The 24068-nt window shown below is 37.2% G+C and overlaps 1 pseudogene; it reads right to left on the reverse strand.

Annotated features, from left to right (window-relative positions):
* Positions 1-947: 947 nt before the first annotated feature.
* On the reverse strand, positions 948-6510 carry LOC149250263 (spliceosome-associated protein 130 A-like; annotated as a pseudogene).
* Positions 6511-24068: the final 17558 nt, after the last annotated feature.

Genomic DNA, 24068 nt, shown 5'->3' on the forward strand with positions numbered 1-24068 from the left:
TAGACATACATGAATAGGAAAGTGCCAGATGTTAATTGCAAATCGGTTCACAATAAAAGTTACCGGCATAACTTGGAATACACGAGTAAAGATTCAAAATCAAACACACGTTAAATAACAATGAATCAGTTCATAGACATATCACCCACATGCAAGCACACATACACATAGAATGGAGATACCTGATATCCATTATAACCACCATGGAAGTGCATGGGAATCAATGTCGAAAGTGGAGAACTTCTTATTAATGATGTTGCAAATACAAGTACATGTCTTGCTAACCATCAAATCCCAATAGTGGAACATGGGTTGCTCATACTATCTTCAAAGCAAAACCCTAGCTTCACCACAACTCACCATACTAGTTGCCAAGAGTTAAGTGCCTTTAGCTTCCTAAGCACAAATCGACCATCTAATGCTAGTCCTAGATCAAGTGTCGATGTCCCCCCTCCCCACCTTTACAAATGAGGCATGCAGGTATATTTATAGAAATAAGGTGATTGTTCACCTAACCTTTCGCGTACACTCATGACTTGAACTTTCTCACAACTCTTTCATGTCTAATGACTATTACATGCCTATTAAATCTTTGCATAATTGTTGGCATTTTGATTACACTATGATAGAAGAGAGGTTGTGAGTAGAATAGAGATGGTTTTTTGGAAACCCTAGAATGCTTGTTTCCAATGTTGTTACAAAGACATGGAGACTTGAACGGGTTGATGAACCAAGTGGTGATGTTAATTTTCTGTGTTAAATGTCTATTTTCCTGCTTGTTGAAACCCTAGTTGTGCAACCTTTGTGATATACCCCTAGCGCCTTCAAATTAATCCCATTTTCCTTTGTATGGGTCAACATTCTTATTCCCTCTCTTCCACCTGCAAACAAATTACAATGGTCACATACAATTGCATTCAAAGAACAATAATAGAAATGTGATATATTCATGAAAAGCAAACATCAATTTTGGACCCCTGTATAGTCCTTTTCTGTAGTGCAGTATCATCAAGGTATGTATATCCCGCGTAAGATCTAGGGCATAATCTAAGAGGTACTCCATCAATTGTTTTTTTATGCAAAAGATCTAGGGCTTTGCCATCATCCATAGACCTATGAATAAAACATCTTGAATAATGCCTCTTTGGCCAAAATTCTAAATCCTTTATAGTTCCAATGGCCACAATTATTCATCATTCTTTATTATGAAAAGTAAAGGGGAAAATCCTAAATGAAATGCCATTATCTTGTAGTGCCAAGAAGCATGTATTTTCACCAGTTTTGGGATTTAAAGCTCTAATACAAGATGCCCACATACTTGAATCTACTTTTGGATAACCATATTTCTCATTAGGAAGAGAGTCCTTCTCTTCATCATGACCATCACAGTGCAATACTTCTCTAATTCTACTCTTCCCTAAACCAACAACTTCTGTGCATTCTTTCTTTGCAGCTTTACGTTCTTATGTAGTGAATGCACCCTTATTGCTTTCAATAATAATCAACAATTATTTTTTTGGATGAAACATGAACTTTCTTGGGGTGTATTTAAGAGGTATAACTGTCTTATTGAAAGTTTCTCCCAACATTTCAATCGTAAAAACCTTAAGTGCATCCGAACAACTGCAACCACAACTTCAACGCACTGATCAAAAGAAAATGATGATGCATATTCAAAAGTCTCATAAGTTCCTATGATGAATACAAATAAGCTAATACTTGCTTGATACAGAAATATTTTCCCAATGACTTCTCACTATAACAGAAAATTTTTGGTGCTTTTAAACCCAAGAATCTGGTCCAGGTGTTTAAAAGGTTACCATTTTCCATATCTTCCCTAGTTCTAAGAAGAATCCCATTCTATAGGCCAACATTCAAGAACACTTACTAGTTGATCTACGCCATCCTCCCTTCCACCAGAAACCTAAACTTCAAGTAATAGAAGAGATTATGGAGGAGAAGATACAACCTGCATACTCAAAGAAATCAAACAATCATCGGGATCCAAAGAATTATACGTGAATTATTTTGTCATATAATCCTATGTTAAGGAATCTGAACCTTTATATACCTTTGAGAACTAGAGAAATATCTAGACGTGCCATATCTTGAGGAATTTCACACTTTTCCACCTCCATTAGTCACCTTGTCATTTCCATCCCAAAATAAATAAGCTCTCCCTTAGAGTAATTACAACTTACAAGTTGTTGCAACCAAGTTCACAATTGTTTCTTTATCTATATATATACATTTAGGGGTTTTCCATTCATCTATAGTCCCATCTGATCTTATATGTCAAATTCCATTGGGGTGGGCTTCATTAAGGAACCTTCTCCGAGAATAGAAACAACCTTCTTCAACTGTTTCACCAATGGACAACACTGAAGTAGCATTTGCAAAGGACACAACAATGTATGCATCAAATCCATCATTTATAATTTTCTTCACTACCCAAGTTGCACTAGGAATACCTGGTAACTATGAAATGACCATTTCAGTGACAACAAGACTAGACCTCAGTATTCGTAAGCAAGAGCGACGTCCTCTATCACAAAAAGCACATTTGTGGGGTTTCTTCCTGTTGAAGGCCTGAAAATCGGGTCTACAACAAGGGGGATAACCATCCGGTATGGACCTTGAAAGCAGCTCCTTTTCTGTTTAGAATAATGGCTCCGACTAGGGATGATGGGACCAGTTTCCCAATCTGTTTATGATGGTGAACTAATAGGATAATGTTTTTCTTTTTGGGTTTGTGGGGTAAATGCTTTATTCTAAATTTAATCTATCTCTTAACTAACATATGAAATTTATTATAATGAAGGAAAACATCTAACTTTAAACTATCCCGGGAGTAACACTTTGTTTATGCGATCTAAAGTAATTTCCAACAACAATTGGTAATAAAAATCATTCAATCACTATGAGAAAGGAATCCATTAAAAATGATTGTTTCGTATAAGAAATTAGCCGAAACAATTATGATAAACACATTGCATAATAAGTTATTCATACACTCAACATAAAAGAATAGTTATCACCGTACAAAAGTGCAATAATGACAACTGAACATTCAGGCTTTCATATATCAATAACTGAAAATAATTTATCACTTGGCACATAAGCAAAAAGTATTAGGAGATAAAAGTACCATTGGTAATAGGTTCTACTCATGAGCTTCAACAATATAGATTTATCTTCAAATAATTCAATATCCACTAAGAGTACAAAAGTGCATTTCAATAGCAGACATCAAACTCAGATATAAATAAATCTCGTTCCATTCATTTATCAAAACCTCCTCAGTGGGGGGCAAACTACACGTTCTGAAGAATTGCTTTAGATAAAATTCTGGACCCCTCTCTAAATGCATGAGAGGGGTTTAAATACTATAATGAGAACTAAAAATAAATATTACAAAAATAGACGAGGAGGTTGAAACCACCTTCCTCATTTTAAGCAAAAATGAACCAAAATCAAACTAAAACTGTATCTATGCTAAATCATGCATATGTTCTTTTAAGTTGCAAATATCCAACATGGGCTTCAAGAGCATCGGTTGACCGACCTCATCTTTCAATTAACTTGCGAATACGGAATCGGTGAGCGTTGGTGCTATCTTCTCGGCGGAGGTTATGAGGCACTTCAGAGTCATCCACTGGCTATGTGGTTTTACCAGATATTGCCAGCAAGTGTCCCAGTTTAACTTTCTTATCTGCTTAATTGACTCTACCTTTTTTTCTGCCGTTTGCTTCCACCTTATTTGCAGCTATTGTGCCTTTGGGAGGAATCCTGGAGTGGTCTCTGATATTAAATTTGCTTTATGCAGATTTTCGTTGATGCAGTTGATGACGTTGCTTGCTGCTGTTGCTGCCTCCTCCATTGCTTGCTCTGCTTCCTTGAGCTATGCATCCCATTTCGCAAATAGCATTTCTTTGTGGGATTCATCGATCCTGGGAAATTCTACTCTTTTTCCTTCCTCTGATTTCTGCCAATTCAAAAAGTCAGAAACTTTCTTAAAAACTAAATCATAATCAAGTCGTAAATCTACGACTTGATTTGTAATGTTATCGCTTTTTTCGCAATGGGAATTCCATTGCGAGATACTTTGGAAAATCATTTCTTCTCGTTGTAAGAGTTGGTCATTGAGGGCAAGGGCTTCTGTGACGAATTCTTCAATTTTAGGGTCGTCCTTATGCAGTTCTATTGTGGCCTATAACTGTTGTTATTTATTGGCCAGATTGTTTTGGTAATCCAACTGCATTTACTGGAAGTCCTGTTGTAGTTTTGCCAATTGTATTTCTGCTTCATGGCTGACGCCGGCCTGCTGTAGCTACTGTTCCAAAAATAGGATCTTATCCTCCTTTTCTTTTAATAGCGTTTGAACTTCAGTTGCTTTATCAATTGTTGCAGAAGCATATGCCCCTGCGATCTGAGAGAGCCTAGTTAGGTTTTCCGATGGATCAGTAGTTGGGTCTTGCCACAGGACATCCAAAGGTTTAGCCTCTGGGGAGAGTACAATATCTATTTTTCATTTCTTCCTTTGTCTTCTGACAACAACCTTATGTTGCGAGCTATAAAATACATCCAAAGGAGGAATCTCCTCTATTTTCAGTACAATTTCGGACGACAGAGCAACAAGAATATGCTCTGTGTCTTGAGTATTAATAACCTCTTCTATTATCATCTATGTGGCTATCTCCCCTGGGTTTATTAGTGGCCCTACACTCTGTTCCTTGGTGTTTATTAGCTCATTAAAATTATCCCACTCCTTTTCTAGATCTACTATAATTGGCTTGGTTGGATTTGTGAGGGGAGCGGGAGTCTCGACCTATTTCGGGGACAAAACCTGCTGATCAGGCTTCTCTATGGACTGAGCTGTATCTTTGATTGCCCCTTCACTTCTACTGTGTTCACTTTCTGACTGCTTATTGGATTTTCAGCTGATTCCCTTTCGGAATTTGATTTAGACTTCTCTTCTCCTGAACTTCCACTTATGCTAATACTGGGAGTGGGCTCCCTTATTGGTTCAATGCGCAATTTTTCTAATGGGACATTTGCCAATCTCCATTCTATGTAATGTTTAAACTCTTGAAGTTTTCCTTGGTCAAACTGAAGTTGCACCATATGTAGAATCTCTCTGAGAGTGCTCTTCTACTGAAAGACATCATCGAAGAGGTCATCTTCTTTAGTAAACACTTTTATTTTGACCATCGTTGTAAAATTCTTTATAACATCAAAGGGATTGTACTGCCTTCCTCGAAACTTTGGTAGCTGTAGACTTAGCATATTATCAACCTGTTTAAAAGCATGCCCTAAATCAAATAATGCAAAAGCCTAGCAAACTATAGGGAATTGAGGCCAGATGGCCTTCTTAGAATTCTTGAGTTCTCTGCTCATTCCCCCAACACCACAAGTCTAGTAAGCTATTTCTCAGGCCATTAGTTTGTCGGGGACATACAAAGGAAGTACGTGAGGTGAAGCAATGCTCCCAAATACCCTAATGTATGTGAAAAACTCCTCCCCGAACCACCTTCCCATAGGGAGAATGTCAATTTCAGCTTCTGGGGAGAATCTAGGGGTGTCTTTGTTATATAGCATTTTATGAATAGGAAGCATCACTCCATGACAAATCTTGTAGAAATGTGGGATGAAATTGGATTCCCATAGTTCTTTGTGATAAACCTGAATAGGTAGAGGGTTCTGTACTGTCCATTTCCACCCCATGATAGGGAAATCAGAGACAAAACAAATGGCATCCATGACATAGGCAGCTAAAAAGAATGGAGGGTAAAACCTTTGAGCAAAACTTCTTTTAGTTCGATAATTTAAAATAGCAGAAGCTAAATTATCCGATAAAATTTGGGCCCAATCCATTATGGTGGCATTGGTGGCCGCATCCAATAAAGGCAACCATTCTGATGAAAACTTATTGATATCTGGCTTCCCAAATAGTCTACACAACATTGCAGTGGCAAAACAATATGGAGAAAAGAGGGAACCAGTGGTGTACATACCATTTTTATCCTTCTTTATTGGTTCCTCCTTCGTGGACCAACTTTTTGTGCAATCTGCTAAATCCTCATTCTCTTTGGCGAGTTTTTCCACAAACTATTTGTTATAACTAGCCTGGGGTTCTGGCAGGTGATACATACGCCTCAAATTACTTGGGGTAAATGACCCCATGCCCTTCTGGTTCCGTGTCTTGAATTGCTTGTCGGATATATCAATGTGGTCTATAATCCATTTTACCATATCCGTGTAAGGGAGTATCTTCGGCCTCGCTGCAATACAGTGCAGAAACTAGCGTGCAAGCTCTGTTAGTGATGCTTTGGATGACCCACATCCATCTGCCATAACAGTAACCTTCATAACTCTCGATTTCTCTTCTTCTAACAGTTGGTACATGCCTTCCCAAGTAGATATCTCTGCTTCCTTGGTACAAGTGGTGTCTGTAAATAATGGAGTCATCTCCGATTTTTCAGATGCGGGAGCTTTGCCTTTCTTTCCCATTACGCTATGCGTGCTGTTCTGCGTATTGCTCTTGAAAATTGCAAGCAGAGAACAAAGAGACGATAAGGATGATAGTGAATAATGAACAACAATAAGGTGACGGGAAAGCTTTTAATTTTTTAAAATCATATCAAAGATATCACCTTACGTGAGATGGTCCTTTAAACTAAATCTGATTTGTTTTTAATAAATACCATCAATGGACCATTAAGCTAACATTAATGCTCATAACTCTAAGCCCTTAGATTTGCGATAAAGCGATTTTGCAATTTGCTTTGCAATAACGAAGATCGCGATATCGCAAAACCTATTATCTTTAACAACCATTTGTTTCATCGTGCGACTACGAGATGCGATTTGCGAGAAGCTTATCGCATTTCGAAAAATTTGGGCGTTTTGTATTAAGTGGCGCTTCGATCAATGAAATCTGTGATATACGATGAGTTTGTAAGACTTACGATCTCGCATTCTCACATTCTCGTTTTTTCGCATTTCAAAGAGTTTCTTGTGTAAAAGATGCCTGCCATTACCCTTTTTGCAATGCGATGCTATCATTAAAAAGTGGGTTTATTAAAATTTTGCTTAGTACTCGAGACTTTCCGCTTACAAGGGTTTTCCTAGCTTTTGTGGTTATATGGCGCTTTTCATAAGGAGGCTCAACACTTGTAATGTTTTTTATGCGCATGAAGCGTGAAAAGGTAGGAATTCATATTATTGGGAGTTTTGCTTTGATATCATGTTTTATTGAAAACAAAAAGCAATCTTAAGTGCTAAGTTTTGATTTTTTGGAAGGGTCCCCATTTATTAATGTTATTGCTAACACTAATAAAAAGGGGGGTTGTTGATGGTCACAACAATTGGCGATTCACTTGAAAGAACCAGTTATCTCTGATAGTTTTTTGAATTTTCTAAAACTTCTAAAATAGAAATGGTTTTGGAAAATCAAACTTTATTGTAGAAATTTAAGGTACATAGTGCTATTTGCTAACAACAACATCTTGTTCCATCTATCCTAATTTTGATTATCTTCTTCCCAAAGTTAGTCATTGTACTTACATCAGTCATTACTTGGTTTATAAAGATAAAAACAAAGACATCTCTGTAGATCAGTTTTAGGTGTACTCATTTGTCGTAGGTAGAGCCTCTGCTGCCAGCAGGCGTCCATAGCCTCGACAGGGTTACCTGTTACCCAACAATGATCTAGTATCCTACTTAAGAAGTATGCAATTTTCAAAGATAAATCCTCATCTACACTTATTGCTTTTTTCTTTTCTTTTAATTCTTAAAGAACAATGTCTTGGTTTGGTGGCCAATTTTGACAGTGCCATTCACTTGATTTATAACTTAACTGAACAAGCTGGCTCGTGATGAGACCCCTTGTCTTTTGATTGAAACAATCTCGAGTCATTACCCTATTTTGGTATGCAGTTTGGCAATGTCAGTTAGTTATAATCTTTATGATCATGATAAGCCAGCTCTTGGTGAGACCTCTTATTCTTTAAGTTTATAGTGCATAACTGGATTATTCTTTGAAACTTGCAATTTCCTAAAGTGGGGAGGAAGTCATTGTCTCCTTAAGAGTTCTTCTGGATGACAATTGTAAAGTTTTAAAAGTAGCTGTTATATAGAGAATCTTTGTCTTCATATTGATACTTTTCATGACTGATATGAATTAAACTCCTACTAAAGGTTGTTTTTAAACAAAACTTGTAAAGTTGAAACAAAAGAACTAGTAAAACCTCCAGAATTATAGCACTTGACCGTATTTTTCAAAAATAAAAATTAATTTTCCTAACCACTTCCATTTATACAAGCGAAAAACAAAATTGACAAGAGACACTACTCTTTTTCCTGGAAACCAAAGGTAAACATTTTCAACCTATTTTATTATCAAAAATAAAAATAAGCTAGAAATAATAATTTACAAAAATAAAAGAGGTTATCTCCTATGGAAAGTATTTTTTAAGGATCTGTCCATTAACAGGTAAAGACTCTCTTTTCCCTGCTAAGTCTTGTAACATGAAAGTCGATGGACCTATGATTTCAAAAATTTGGAATGTCCAAGCCACATCTATTGGAATTTAGTATGCTTGCCTTTCTCTTCATGAGCTTTATCCCATTTCAATACAAAATTTCCAAGCTGAAAATCTTTTCTAGATACCAGGTTTGAATCAAAAGAAGCCTTTACTAATTGTTGATGATGTGCATGGGTAATTCTGGCCTGTTCTCGTTCTTCTTCTAGCTTAAGAATCTACAATTATCTTAGTTGCAAGGATGAGGAAGGAGTTCCTTCGCTGAATTGAGCTAAGGCTAAAGAAGGAATAGCTAGGTGTGTTGGGAGAACCACTTCTTTCCCCTAAACTAAATTAAAAGGAGAAGTGCCAATGGAAGATTTTTGAGTTATTCGATATGTCCAAAGAGCATACATCAAAGATTTGTGCCAATTTCTACGATTTTGATCAATAGTCCGTTTAATGATTCTTATCAAGTTTTTATTTGTTGATTCGGCCAACCCATTCTCTTGCGGGTAATAATTGGCAGAATACTTAAGTTTAAAGCCTCTTTTGAGTGCAAATTCAGTCGTAGCGTTACCATAAAAATACAATGCATTATCAAACATTAAAGCTGAAGGTAAGCCAAACCTGGTGATTATGAATTGATCTATAAAATCAATGATATTTTCAGAGTTGGCTGTCTTGAGAGGAACCGCTTCTACCCATTTGGTAAAGTAATCAGTAGCTGTAAGGATGTACTTATGTTGTTTATAAGAGTGAGGAACGATCTCACCTGTTATATCTAATCCCCATTTCTCAAATGGTTGATTGACGTTGACCAGCTGCAATGGCAATGATGGTTTCCTCTGTCTTCCAGCAACAGTTTGATAAATCTGACACCTTCTTACATAGCTGTGTGTGTCCTTAAATAATGTTGGCCAGTAGTAGCCTACACGCAAGATTTTGTGTGCTGTTTCATCTCCTATTTAATGTCCACCTGCTGGTCCATCATGAAGTTCCTGTAATACTTTTTCAGCTTCAGATTTCTTAAGGCATCTAAGAAGAGCAGAATCATAATTCATCCTAAAGAGTACATTTACAATTTGATATTGCTTGGCTTTTAATCTCAAGGCTCTTTTCTTTATATGATTCAAATGTGAAGGAGCATATCCATTCTTTAGGTAAAACATAATATCAACATATCTTGATTCAGTATCATTTAGGCTTACCTCATACATTTGTACCTCATGATCAGGGCATTGTATTTCTGATATATGCAATGCTCCAGCCAACATCCTACAAAAACCTTGACCTTTTAAAATATTTGCTGGCTTGATTTCAGTGTCATATTCTTGCAGGGGCGTGACCCATTTTGCACTCTTTTCATCCACGTCTTTTTGTACCAAAAGATTTCTTACCGCTGGAAATGGTACTATTATTTTTGTATGAGTCTTGAGAAGAAAATGTCTAAAGTGTTTGATCGCTTTGAATACAGCATAAGCCTGTTTCTCAATGTCGGAGTAATTTAAATCAGCTCCTTGCAAGTTTGAACTGAAAAAGGCAATTGGGGCTTCTGCTTTATCTTGATTGGCTTGTGTGAGTATTGCAACATACGATTTCTCAGAGGAAAATGTATACAAAATGAAGGGATCAGAAAAGTTTGGAGTTGCTAGAGATGGGGCATTTATAATTGCTTTTTTAATCAGGTTGAACGCTTCATGTTCTACCTGACCCCATTTGAAGAGAAAGTTTTTCTTGATCATTGCTTGGGGAGGTGACACAATTCTTGAGAAATTGGGGACAAATCTTTTAGCGAAATTGATTTGACCAAGGAAGGATTGCATTGCTTTTTTGTTATGGGGTAAGGATATCTCAGAAATTTCCTTAATCCTATCTGGATCAATATGGATTCCAGATGAATCCAAGAAGCTTTCCTTCACTTAATGCAAAAAAAGTACTTTTTTGGATTAAGTGAGATCCCATATTTTTGACATCGCTGAAAGATCTACTTTAAATCTCTGAGGTGACTACTACGTTTTTTAGAATACACTGTTATGTCATCTAAGTAAATTACCACTAACTTATTTACTAATCCTTTAAATGCAATATCCATGGCCCTTTGAAATGTGGCGCCAACATTAATCAGTCCAAATGGCATCTTTTGATATGCGTACGTGCCCTATTTGGTTCTGAATGTCGTCTTCAATTGATCATCCAGATGGACTAAAATTTGGTTATATCCTGAAAAGCCATCTAAAAAGGACATCAATTCAGACCCTGCAACTGATTATAATATCTGTTCCATAGGGGGTAATGGAAAATTGTCCTTTTGGCAGGCTCTATTGAGATTTCGAAAGTCAATACAAATATGGATGTCTCCGTTTTTCTTTCTGACTAGTACCAGGTTGGAAACCCATCTAGAATGTCGAATAGGAAAAATAATTTTTGCTTTCAATAATTTATTCAGCTTAGACTTAATCTGGATCTCTAGATTAGGATGGATTTTCCTCAGCTTCTGCTGGACTAGTTTTTCGTCAGCGATCATCGGAATTGTATGCTGTATGATTGAAGTGTCATAGGTTTTCAGGTCATCGTAATTCCAGGCAAAGAAATTTTTATACTGTTTCAAGAGTCGAATGAAGGCTAATTTTTCCTTGGGAGTTAGACCAAGACCTAAGTTGATATTCTGCGGCTTTATGTCAGTTCCTAGATTCACTAATTCATATCTCAGAGTTGAACTCTGAAGTTTTGAATTGGTGGACCTTTTGAATCTGTCCTTTAAATCATATAGGTCTTCCAATTTGACTACAGATTTGGGTATAACATTATTGGTTCTTCCTTGTTGTAACTGCTTGTCATGTTGGTCTTCATCAATTATCTGATTATTGTAAGAGCTTTCTGAAGTTAGAAAACTTACAATATCAAGATCATCGTTAAAAACTCTCCAGTTGGTAACATTATCCAGGATGGAGGGTCTAAAGATTAATTTGATTGAGAATCTATCTGGACTATAGTCTTCTGAGGGAATAAGCTTGGAAGCTACATTAGCCAAGAGGTCATCACTAGCATTTTGGAGTCTAGGAATAGATGAAATATTAAATGCTATAAAGTGTGTAGTCAAGTCATGTACTAATGATTGATAATGCTTTAAGTGACCTGATAGACAATGTATAGTATTTCTTACTTGCTTGATAAAAATCTCAGAATCCCCAAAGACTTGTAGATATTTGATCTCAAGTCCGATTGATTTGTATAACCCTTGAACTAGAGCTTCATATTCCGCAGTATTATTTGTGCAATCGAACTCGAGTATATAGGTTAGCATGGTTTTCTCTCCTTCTGGTCTAATTAATATACAACCTGCTCCTGCTCCATCATTAGAATTAGAACTGTCGAAAAACAATTTCCAAAACAAAGATTTATTTACAGGCCTATCTACAAAATTAATGCATTTAGAAGTATCCGTTTGAGAGAAATTTTCTATCTGAGATAAAACTGAATTTTCTAAAAAAGGTGAAGTATGAGCATTGAAATTCCCTAAGAACGAGTCAACATAATAGTTTCCAATTATATTATTGTTGTATGCTATAGGTTCATTTTCTCCTTCTAACTCCATTACTATGTACTTTTGGTGTCTTTCTCGCTCAACCTTTATCTAATTTGGTTTACCATTGTAAGGGAGCCACATGTGTGACCAGTCGGTTGCAAAGTAACCGTGAAGCTTTTCTGACCAATCCCTGCTAAGAATTAATCCATAAAACTCAGGAATATCTGCAACAAGAATATCAATGACTTGACATACCTTTGGATTCGATGAAAGCCTTATGGTCACTTGATTGAATTCGCTAATAACTTCAACTTGAGACCAGTCCAACTGCACTATGTGTACTGCAGACTTTTGAGGTTGGACATTTAACTTTGCACAAACTGTCTTAGGCAAAATGTTAGATGAAGCACCAAAGTCTACCAAACAGTTATGCAAATTTTTATTTAAAACTTCAAAGGTAAGGAGGAATGGAGGAGTATGGGATTTTGACCTTCCTCCAATTAAAGCAATGTCATTTGGATCGACTTTATTTGACATACCAGTCAGAGGTCTTCCCATTTCATTAGTAGCTTGTGAGATTACAACGGTAGGTAGAGGCACAATCAATACTGCATGCAGTTCTTTTAAAAGTAGTTTCTGTTGATGCTTCAATTTACTCAGCTTATGAAAAGTAATGTTGGCCCTAATATTCTTCGTGCCCTCAAAAATATTATATTCCATTTCATCGGAAATGATAAGTGTTTTAGCTAGAGTTGTTGAATCAGATTTGACTGGGTTTGTCTGAGTTTCCTTTGGTGAGGATTTCTTACCTGTGATTTTATCTTTAGAAGCTGGGCTTGGGTTTTTCTATTTAGAACTAAATTGTGGAGGATCAAGTTGATTTCTACTTCTGGTAGTCATTGGAAATGCATCTTGATCTTCTTCATCTGGAAGAATGAAGTCCCACATACCTTGTAGTTCTACAACCTCATCATCATCAGTATGTTCCTCATTTGAAACTTCCTCTTCTTCCCCTTCCGATTCTGCGTTTGTTATAGCATTGGGAGGCTTCGGATCAGTTGAAGGATTCTTCCTAAAAGGTTTGAAAGGTTTCTTGGAAGAGGTTTCTGCCACTTGTTTCTTAATATCTACCATTTCGTTGGACATGGTTTTTAAAATTTTCTGTAACCCTTCCAAGTCGAATGGGTCCTTTGATTGTTTTTTCTTAGGGTCATCTCTAAAAGCAACCTTTTTTTATTTTCTTTCATCTACAACGTTTTTCTAAAGCTAGGATACGTTTTTCCACCGCTATCGCTTCTTTCATATTTTCAGCGAATGTTGGCTTAGTATCCCTATCTACAAAGATTGCTATATTCGAAGGTAAGGCAGATATATACCATTCACTTCGAACCTCTTCACTAGGTTTAGATGCGGTAGGAATCTTATTTAAGAGTTTATTAAATCACGAGTTGAAATCTTTGATAGGTTCTCTTGATTCGGTTTTAAGGTCTGAGAGATCATTAATTAATGTCGCTGTAGACATATCATCACCGAATTTAGTCAAGAACTGCTCTTGGAAAATGTTCCAACTAGTAATGGATCCTGATGGTAATGAAAAATACCAGGACCCAGCCGCTCCTTGTAAGGTATACGGGAAAAGCCTAACAACAACATCTCCTTCAGTAACTCCCTTTAAGTTTATGACAAAATAAAGTTGTTTATGTGTTCTTCTACCAATACGCCTGCATTTGGGTTAAACTTGGGGAGCCATTTCTCAGGATGAGCTGGTAGTTGACTCAAGGGTGCAGGCATTGTGACCGCACCTGGATTGGCCCATGGCCTTGGTGGAGGATTTCCTGGCATTGTTGAGATACAAACAAAGGAGAGCGCAGATGAGGTTACGAGTGTTTGGGAAGACGATGATGAAATTCCAGTACCCTGTTGAACAACGATATGGAGTTGGGGGTGGATGATTGACTTTGCAATGGATTAGATGAAATGGATGATGATGATGAAAGAGTCTCACTATCAGACCCTTTCAGTGTCTTCCTTGCTCTTTTTCTTTTTGGCAGAGGGAATTCTGTTGGTTCAATACCAAGCTTTTCACTCTGTAATCTGGTAAGAGGATGGGAAGGAATGTATTGCGAAGTCACGCTGCCTTGTGATAACTCAGACTTCTGTGGTGATATGGAAAGTCCTTGAAGTTTATGAATTAAAGACTGAACTTCAGGAGGTTCAAGAGTGGATTTATCTGAGATGCTCAGGTTTTCAGCAGCGGTTGCCATTTTCTCAACTTCTCGCTTAGAATTTGGAGATTCAGAATGCGATGGAGAAGTGAGGGGAGATGTTGAGGGCGATTTACTCTCAGAATGGGTTATTGATTTAAATTTGCTCGCCATTCATAGTTCAGGCCCTCCTTCTAGTGCAAAATATGTTGAAGGCCTGAAAATCGGGTCTACAACAAGGGGGATAACCACTCGGTCTGAACCTTGAAAGCAGCTCCTTTTCCGTTTGGAATAGTGGCTCTGACTGGGGATGATGGGACCAGTTTCCAAATCTGTTTATGATGGTGAACTAACGGGATAATGTTTTTCTTTTTGGGTTTATGGGGTAAATGCTTTATTCTAAATTTAATCTATCTCTTAACTAACACATGCAATTTATTATAATGAAGGAAAACATTTAACTTTAAACTATCCCGGGAATAACACTTTGTTTATGCGATCTAAATTAATTTCCAATAGCAATTGGTAATAAAAATAATTCAATCACTACGAGAAAGGAATCCATTAAAAATGATTGTTTCGTATAAGAAATTAGCCGAAACAATTATGATAAACACATCGCATAATAATTTATTCACACACTTAGCATAAAAGAATATTTATCACCGTACAAAAGTGCAATAATGACAACTGTACATTCAGGCTTTCATATATCAATAACTGAAAATAATTTATCACTTGGCACATAAGAAAAAAGTATTAGGAGATAAAAGTACCATTGGTAATAGGTTCTACTCATGAGCTTCAGCGATATAGATTTATCTTCAAATAATTCAATATCCACTAAGAGTACAAAAGTGCATTTTAGTAGCAGACATCAAACTCAGATATAAATAAATCTCGTTCCATTCATTTATCAAAACCTCCTCAGTGGGGGGCAAACTGCACGTTCTGAAGAATTGTTTTTGATAAAATTCTGGACCCCTCTCTAAATGCATGAGAGGGGTTTAAATACTACTCTAATGAAAACTAAAAATAAATATTACAAAAATAGATGAGGAGGTTCAAACCACCTTCCTCATTTTAAGCAAAAATGAACTAAAATCAAACTAAAACTGTATCTATGCTAAATCATGCATCTATTCTTTTAAGTTGCAAATATCCAGCATGGGCTTCAAGAGCATCGGTTGACCGACCTCGGCTTTTAATTGCCCTGTGAATACAGAATTGGCAAGCACTAGCGCTATCTTCTCGATGGAGGTTATGAGGCACTTCAGAGTCATCCACTGGCTATGTGGTTTTACCAGATATTGCCGGTAAGTGTCCTAGTTTAACATGCTTATATGCTTAATTGACTCTGCCTTTTCTTTTGCCATTTGCTTCCACCTTATTTGCAGCTGCTGTGCCTTTGGGAGGAATCCCGGAGTGGTCTCTGATATTAAATTTGCTTTATGCATATTTTCGTTGATGTAGTCGATGACGTTGCTTGCTGTTGTTGCTGCCTCCTCCAGTGCTTGCGCATTGAACCAATAAGGGAGCCCACTCCCAGTATTAGCATAAGTGGAAGTTCAGGAGAAGAGAAGTCTAAATCAAAGTCCGAAAGGGAATCAGCTAAAAATCCGATAAGCAATCAAAAAGTGAACACAACAGAAGTGAAGGGTCAATCAAAGATACAGCTCAGTCCACAGAGAAGCCTGATCAGCAAGTTTTGTCCCCGAAACAGGCCGAGACTCCTGCTCCCCTCGCAATGCCAACCAAACCAATTATAATAGATCTAGAAAAGGAGTGGGAGAATTTTAATGAGCTAATAAACACCGAGGAACAGAGTGCAGGGCCATTGATAAACCTAGGGGAGACAGCCACAGAGATGATAATAGAAGAGGTTATTAATACTCAAGACACAGCATATTCATGTTGCTCCGTCATCCGAAATTGTACTGAAAATAGAGGAGATTCCTCCTCTTGATGTATTTTATAGCCCGCAACATAAGGTTATTGTCAGAAGACAAAGGAAGAAATGAAAAATAGATATTGTGGAAGGAATAAGGAAGTCATTCAATTATAACAAACAGTTTGTGGAAAAATTCACCAAAGAGAATGAGGATTTAGCAAACTGCACAAAAAGTTGGTCTGCGAAGGAGGAACCATTAAAGAAGGATAAAAATGGTATGTACGCCACTGGCTCCCTCTCTTCTCCATATTGTTTTGCCGCTGCAATGTTGTGTAGACTATTTAGAAAGCCAGATATCAATAAGTTTTCATCAGAATGGTTGCCTTTATTAGATGCAGCCACCAATGCCACCATAATGGATTGGGCCCAAATATTATCGGATAATTTAGCTTCTGCTATTTTAAATTATCGAACTAAAATAAGTTTTGCTCAGAGGTTTTACCTTCCATTCTTTTTAGCTGCCTACGTCATGGATGCCATTTGTTTCCTCTCTCCCTATCATAGGGTGGAAATGGACAGTACAGAACCCTCTGCCTATTTAGGTTTATCACAAAGAACTGTGGGAATCCAATTTCATCCCACATTTCTACAAGATTTGTCATAGAGTGATGCTTCCCATTCATAAAATGCTATATAACAAAGACGCCCCTAGATTCTCCCCAGAAGCTGAAATTGACATTCTCCCTGTGGGAAGGTGGTTTAGGAAGGAGTTTTTCACATGCATTAGGGTATTTGGGAGAATTTCTTCACCTCACATACTTCCTTTGTATTTCCCCGACAAACTAATGGCCCGAGAAATAGCTTACCAAACCTGTGGTGTTGGGGGAATGAGCAGAGAACTCAAGAATTCGAAGAAGGCCATCTGGCCTCAATTCCCTGTAGTCTACAAGGCTTTTGCATTATTTGATTTAGGGCATGCTTTTAAAGAGGTTGATAATATGCTAAGTCTACAGCTACCAAAGTTCTGAGGAAGGCAGGTGATCCCTTTGATGTTATAAAGAATTTTACAACGATGGTCAAAATAAAAGTGTTTACTAAAGAAGATGACCTCTTCGATGATGTCTTTCAGCAAAAGAGCACTCTCAGAGAGATTCTACATATGGCGCAACTTCAGTTTGACCAAGGAAAACTTCAAGAGTTTAACCATTACAGAGAACAGAGGTTGGCAAATGTCCCATTAGACAAATTGCGCATTGAACCAATAAGGGAGCCCACTCCCAGTATTAGCATAAGTGGAAGTTCAGGAGAAGAGAAGTCTAAATCAAAGTCCGAAAGGGAATCAGCTGAAAAATCCGATAAGCAATCAAAGAGTGAACACAGCAGAAGTGAAGGGTCAATCAAAGATACAGCTCAGTCCACAGAGAAGCCTGATCAGCAGGTTTTGTCCCCGAAACAGGCCGAGACTCCTGCTCCCCTCGCAATGCCAACCAAACCAATTATAATAGATCTAGAAAAGGAGTGGGAGAATTTTAATGAGCTAATAAACACCGAGGAACAGAGTGCAGGGCCATTGATAAACCTAGGGGAGACAGCCACAGATATGATAATAGAAGAGGTTATTAATACTCAAGACACAACATATTCATGTTGCTCCGTCATCCGAAATTGTACTGAAAATAGAGGAGATTCCTCCTCTTGATGTATTTTATAGCCCGCAACATAAGGTTATTGTCAGAAGACAAAGGAAGAAATGAAAAATAGATATTGTACTCTCCCCAGAGGTTGAATATGTTAATTTTATGACTTCCTTATTCCTTCCCTTGTCTCCTAGCTAGGTTATCAGTTTTACACGCTAAAAGAAGAGCTCACACACGTATGCCTTCGACGATGATGTAGATAACCTAGTAGAGGCCTTATTATATACATAATTTTAAAGTGAGTTTCTGGTGTTGCTTCGTTGCCAACATGCTTGTTCAGTACCCCAACATAGTAGCCCAAGGAATCACAAGCATTTATTCGTTGCCAGCAGGCCTATTTAGTACCCTGGTGAAGTTGCTTGTATCACCTCTCTGCGTAGAAAGCCTTTCTCAATCATTTACTCTTCATTTAATTGATTCTTTTTCTTTTGCATGCACATTGGCATCATTTATTAGGCATTTAATGCTCCAGGGAAGATGGGGGATCTCGTCTTATTTTATGGGCAAGAAAAGTTGTTCCTTACTTTCAGAAACTAAAGAATTTTCTGACTTTGGTTTTCCCTCATACCATGCTTCCACATCATATCTCCAACTGACCGGTGAACAATGACAACATACCATTGAAATATTCAAGAACAAACCATACACAAAGTTTAGGTTGTAGATATAAGTCATATGAAGTAATTCCCCACAAGCACCTATTCATATTTTCCTCATTAATGAGTCAAACTCATTGGAAGTATGTTCAGGACATGGTTTTAATAATTGGATTTATGGGAGGTTGCCTTTCATAGAAACCACGTGCAACCACTGAATTAAGGTTTCAACATTAGGGCAAGTGACCAGAGAATCTCTTCTAACATTTCATCATGTGCAAAGTGTAATGTCCCTTAATAATAAATAATAAATAATAAAAATAGTAAATAATAAATAATATAATATAATATTAAATAAATAATAAACAATAAATTAAAAAATAGTAATAGTGAATAAATAAGAAATAATAATAAATTAATAAATTAATTACATGCTCTAAATAAAATAAGAATAAACAGAAAAATAGTAAAAATCAGTAAAGCTATCAAAAAGTAAAAACAAAAGAAACAAAACAAGAAAAACAGTAAAAATCAGTAAAGCTATAAAAAAAATAAAAACAAAAGAATAAAACAAGAATGCAGTAAAGTTGCATGTTGACACATGGAGTGTGTGCATGTGGTTCCCCTTTCAATGTTTGCTCTATTTAATAGATGAGGAGGAAGATGAGAGGCATTCCATCATTCCAAGATTCTATCATTCATTCTCTTGGGAGAATAGTGTTCTAAGACAAAGGATTCCTTGGCAGTAGTACGTTGATTGAGGGCTAGGGGGTGGCCAGTTGTAGCAAGACCTTGCGCAATTGAGCCTATGGTTGGGTGGAGAGTCGTCCCCAAAACCTTGTTGCAGATCAGCCTATTTCAACTGAAATCACAGGTAAATATTCCTACTCATTGTTTGAACTTGATGTTAATTAATTGATATTTGCATGTTGAATATAAAACCTTGTTGCAGTTAGCAGACTTCAACCAAAATCACAGGTATAGACTTCAACTGGAATCACAGGGACATGTAAGTGTTCTACTCATAGTTTTGAACTTGATATTAATTAATTGATAATTGCATGTTGAATATAAATTACTTGATTAATTACATGTTTATTTTGGGCTGTTACACAAAGAAGCATAAGAGAAGCTCATTATGGCATCAAAGATTTGTAGGGAGCATGTATAAAAGAAGGCTTAAATGAAAATGTGAAAGTTGATGCAGTGCCATGCAACATAGAGAACAAATGCAATATTAGGTAAAAAACAAACAAATGCAATGCTAAGTGCAAAATGTATGCATGATGCAATGCAATGAACAAAGCAACGTGCAATACAAGGAAACAATGCGGTGCAATGCAATATCAACAAACTACAACTAAAAGGGCCATGCAATGCTTATACAGATTATTTGTAAATGCGATGCAATGGAGAGCAATGCATAATGTCATGCAACAAACTAAATTACCTGCAATAAAGAACAAACAATAAAAGCACGTATAAACCCTAACTAGCGTAAACCTAAAACCCTAATTTAACCAAAGGGGAGATTAGGTCATGTGAAGTCAAACTTCCAAAGCAACCAGTGTAGCATTCCTGACTTGCAAAGACAAAGAGGAAAACAATTAGAGTAAGTAATAGGTATTGTGCGAAAACAAATATACTTACCTCTAAATCATGCACAAGGGCAAGAAGATTGCACTTGTAGGCAAGAAATCGTTCTAGAAATGATTGTTCCAACCAGGCTACAACTCTATCCTGGTATATGGAATGATAAACTTGAAAACCATGAACATACTTGACATTGCATGAATTACAACTTGAAATTCTGTCTCTGCTAAAGAAAGAGCAAGGGAACTTTGCTTCATAAAAGCTCAAGTGATAGGTCCAAAACCAAGATTGAAAGCACAAGATGTATTATACTTGACCAAAAAACGAGCCACCCTTGAGTTTTATTATATCCCAAACTAAATTGTACTCTGCATATACTGAAGTATCTTCTTTAACATTTTCCAATGGTTCTCATGTGGTGTTTTCATGTGCCAAGAAACAAGATCACTGATAAAGAAAATGTCAAGGTAGATACGAGTCAAATTCAAAAGCACACTGACTAAGTAATGGTACAAAGTGACATATACTTTGGTTGTGGTATATGTGGTATCAAACTCTAGACTAGAAGGGAGATGGTGTTGGTTTACAATCTTCTGTGTGAAAGTGGCAAACAAAATCACATGCATAATTAAGGTAGGAAAGTGAAATGCATTCATTGGTTTGTGAGACTTGGAGGCCGATAAAATAACATAAATGTCCTAAATTTATCACGTTAGATTTCTTCTGAATCCTGACTTTTCTATGGGTTATTTAAATTCATGATTAATGAGTATAAGGCCACCATCACAGAGAAAAAATATAATGAAATGGTCACACACTTTCTTGTTATAGAGATTGGGGTTGGGATGACATCGAGAGAATTTGATGTTGAGAAGAATGTTATACATATTAGCATTCTAAGCCTTGAGATATTGCTTAAAGCCATATAGATATTTCTTAATGCCAAAAACAAGATCAAAATCATTCTAAATATGGTAAGGGATTATTCCACGTAAATTTATCCTTGTAAATTCCCATGCATAAGAGAAAGCTTAACACGCATCCAATGTGTATCTTGTATGATGTTGCAAGGTATTGAACATGATGGATGGAATTCAAGCCAGCTACAAGGACAAAAGGTTTCAATGGTATCAATTCATTCTAATATATAAAACCTTTGGCAATTAATTGGGCCTTATGTTTATCAACACTTAAGCATGTCACATACTTAATCTTATATATCCATTTTCATTTGACAATTTTTCTTCCTTTCAGAAGAGGGACAATATCCCAAATTATCAAGGAACAATATGTTGTAATTTCCACGCGCTCCTAGTCTGGTCTATGACTTTGGCTAGAAACATAAAGACACTAGATATGCCCAACCAAAAACAAATTTGGACAGTGGAATATAACAACAAACATATCAATAAAAATACAAAATATTTATGGCCCAAAACACGTTCCTTATTAGTCCCTCAAAAATAAAACAATAGGGTTGTTGTACCAGGGATCATGGCCCTTTACAAACCCCAGTACAAAGCTATAATACATAGTCAGTTCTTTGACTAAAAACTGAGGGCTGAGACCAATTCCTTTAGGTCCTCATCTGCCCAATCATACAAATACAATCAATTGTCCTTTGCCTACATTCCTCTTTTCAACCTTGTTGTACCTTGCTATAACCCTCAATCAACCTTCCTTTGTTGCTACAATCTTCTTTTGTCCATAGGGTCTGCTCCTTTAGACCTTTGTCCAACATGGCCAATTTGTTGTCTACTAGTAGACTACTCATTTAGCCCAGTGTTCCATTTTCTATCCATCCTTTCAACAACTCAGCCACCAAACCAAATTTTGTTTAACCTTTTGTAGAAGTCCCTTTCCTTGCAATCCTATTCTTAACAACTATAGATTGCCTTGGCCTATTGTTCTAGCCCTTGTACTTCATTAACAAGGCCTCCCAGATCTCTGTCCAAGCTCGGCTAACCTTCTAGACCATTCCCTAACCTCATCCGAACTTCTTTTTGCCTATGGTGTGTCCCATTAGCCTACAACATCTTCTCGGTCTCTTATGATTACCTTGCGATCAACCCTTAACTCAACTCAATTGCCTTAACCGACTGCAGCCTATCTACAACACAAAAAAAATCCTAAACTTGCATGCTAATGGCCCTAAACAAGCATACTTATTTAGGCCCTGCAACCCCTTCCTACAATGCTATGGGTCTTGTGGTCTGCAACTTGTTATAGACCTAAGAATTTCGTTGTCTAGACCAACACCAAACTCAACTCCTTGAACAAAATTCCTTCTCTTGGTTGTGGCTCTTTCTAGGGTTGTCCTCACTAACAAATGAAGTCCTTCTCACTTGTGATACTAAGCCTCTCCTTTAACTTATTTATAGATTTCAAAGGGGTGTGAAACCCCCAGAGTCATGTCACTTGGCCTTGCCTGCCGACCTGAGCCTACATGACTCATAATCAAATTAAATTCATTTTCTTAGGTTTCAAGGCCATTCCTTTGGGTCAAAACCCCAAACTTTGGGTACTTTTCCCACAAGCTCTCTTTTTGTGGGTTTTTTCCTCTCGAAAATACCTTCCGAGCTACACAAATTTCAACACTCCCTCTTAGTGAGGAAAATATTTCCACCACTACCTGGAAGTGGCCCTGCCTTCAAATCTGATCTGCAACCACGTCCTTCTAGAAGACCTAAATATTTGAAGATACTATGCTTGTATAAATCTCTAGCTCCATGGCCATGACTATCCTTGCATGTGCCACGTCTTCTTTTTGCATGATAATTACTTACCTTGCATAGTGCATGACTGTCCTTGCATGTATTGTGACTTTCCTTATGTGCACCATGATTGTCCTTACATGGGATATGACTTTCCTTCTACCACCATCACTATCCTCACATGGTCTGTGACCGTCCTTGCATGACCTCGAAGACTCCACTCTCTCTCTTGAATCTTGAAGGTTGGAATTCCACTAGGTAGTTGGGTCACTTAGTTTTACCTCATGGAAAGTGTTGCAACTGAACTTGTGTCCTTTCAAGGTCAGTCCCAAGTTATGGTTGAACACTTGGCCTAGTCCACTCTAGACCACCACAACTCAACTTTGTAAGTGTCCTCATCATCCTGGGTCAAACAACTCATATGCACATGGATCCATTGTCGAATGCGCAACTCTGCAACCCAATGAAGATACTATCTCATGATCAACCTACTATCCACACAAAGTTATCTTGTCCATGCGAAAGCATTCCTTGCCAAGGCACCTGAACTGTCTCAACATACTTTAACAAGTCAATGAAAGTCCATCATCAACAACCTTTCACACTAAACAAGGTGGATATTGGTGGCCACCCACCTATTCCACCTAGATCCCTCAGTTAGTTTCATCTGTTTCCTTGTTCATTAAGCATTTGCTATTTTTAGTAGTTTTTTGGGTCATAAACTTCTGGAGCAGTTTTGATCCCCTAAATGACGTTTTTTGGGGTCTGCGGCAAGCCCATGTCTATGCAATGAAACCTGTAGTACTCAGAGAGACCTTTCCCACAACGTATCGTACGCACCAAATAGAGATAATATGACCAAGTTACAACCTTGGGAAGTTGGCTGCCCAACTAATCCCAACGAGGCCCAAAAACTCTTGGTGTTACATCTCTTGGGGTTAGGGTTTTGGTTGTTTAGGTTTTTCTCATGTTTTCCAATAATAAATAGGCCCTTGAGCCTCATTGTAATATAGTTCATAGGCATGTAGCCATCACATCTCTTCTCACAGATAAGCTACCATCGCCCAAGCTATCTTATTTCCATTCTGTTTGTAAGCATAGTTCAATATTTTTCTATTAATGAAATGAAGTGTTTTTCTGCTGCATTTATGTGTTTATGGTTATATTTGTAAGTTGTTGCATTCCTGTTTAAGTTCAGATCAGTGGTATCAAAGCGGTCTGCTCTTTCTCTACTTTTCTTTGCATGTCCCCAACAAGGTTAGGGTATAAGGAGTTAGGGCTTGATCTAGTTGAACCATTGCAAGATCAACCTCACAAAACCC

This window comes from Pinus tabuliformis, chromosome 7 (genome assembly GCF_031772625.1).
Source record: "Pinus tabuliformis cultivar Carrire ecotype Pingquan chromosome 7, CPIR1, whole genome shotgun sequence".
NCBI lineage: Eukaryota > Viridiplantae > Streptophyta > Pinopsida > Pinales > Pinaceae > Pinus > Pinus tabuliformis.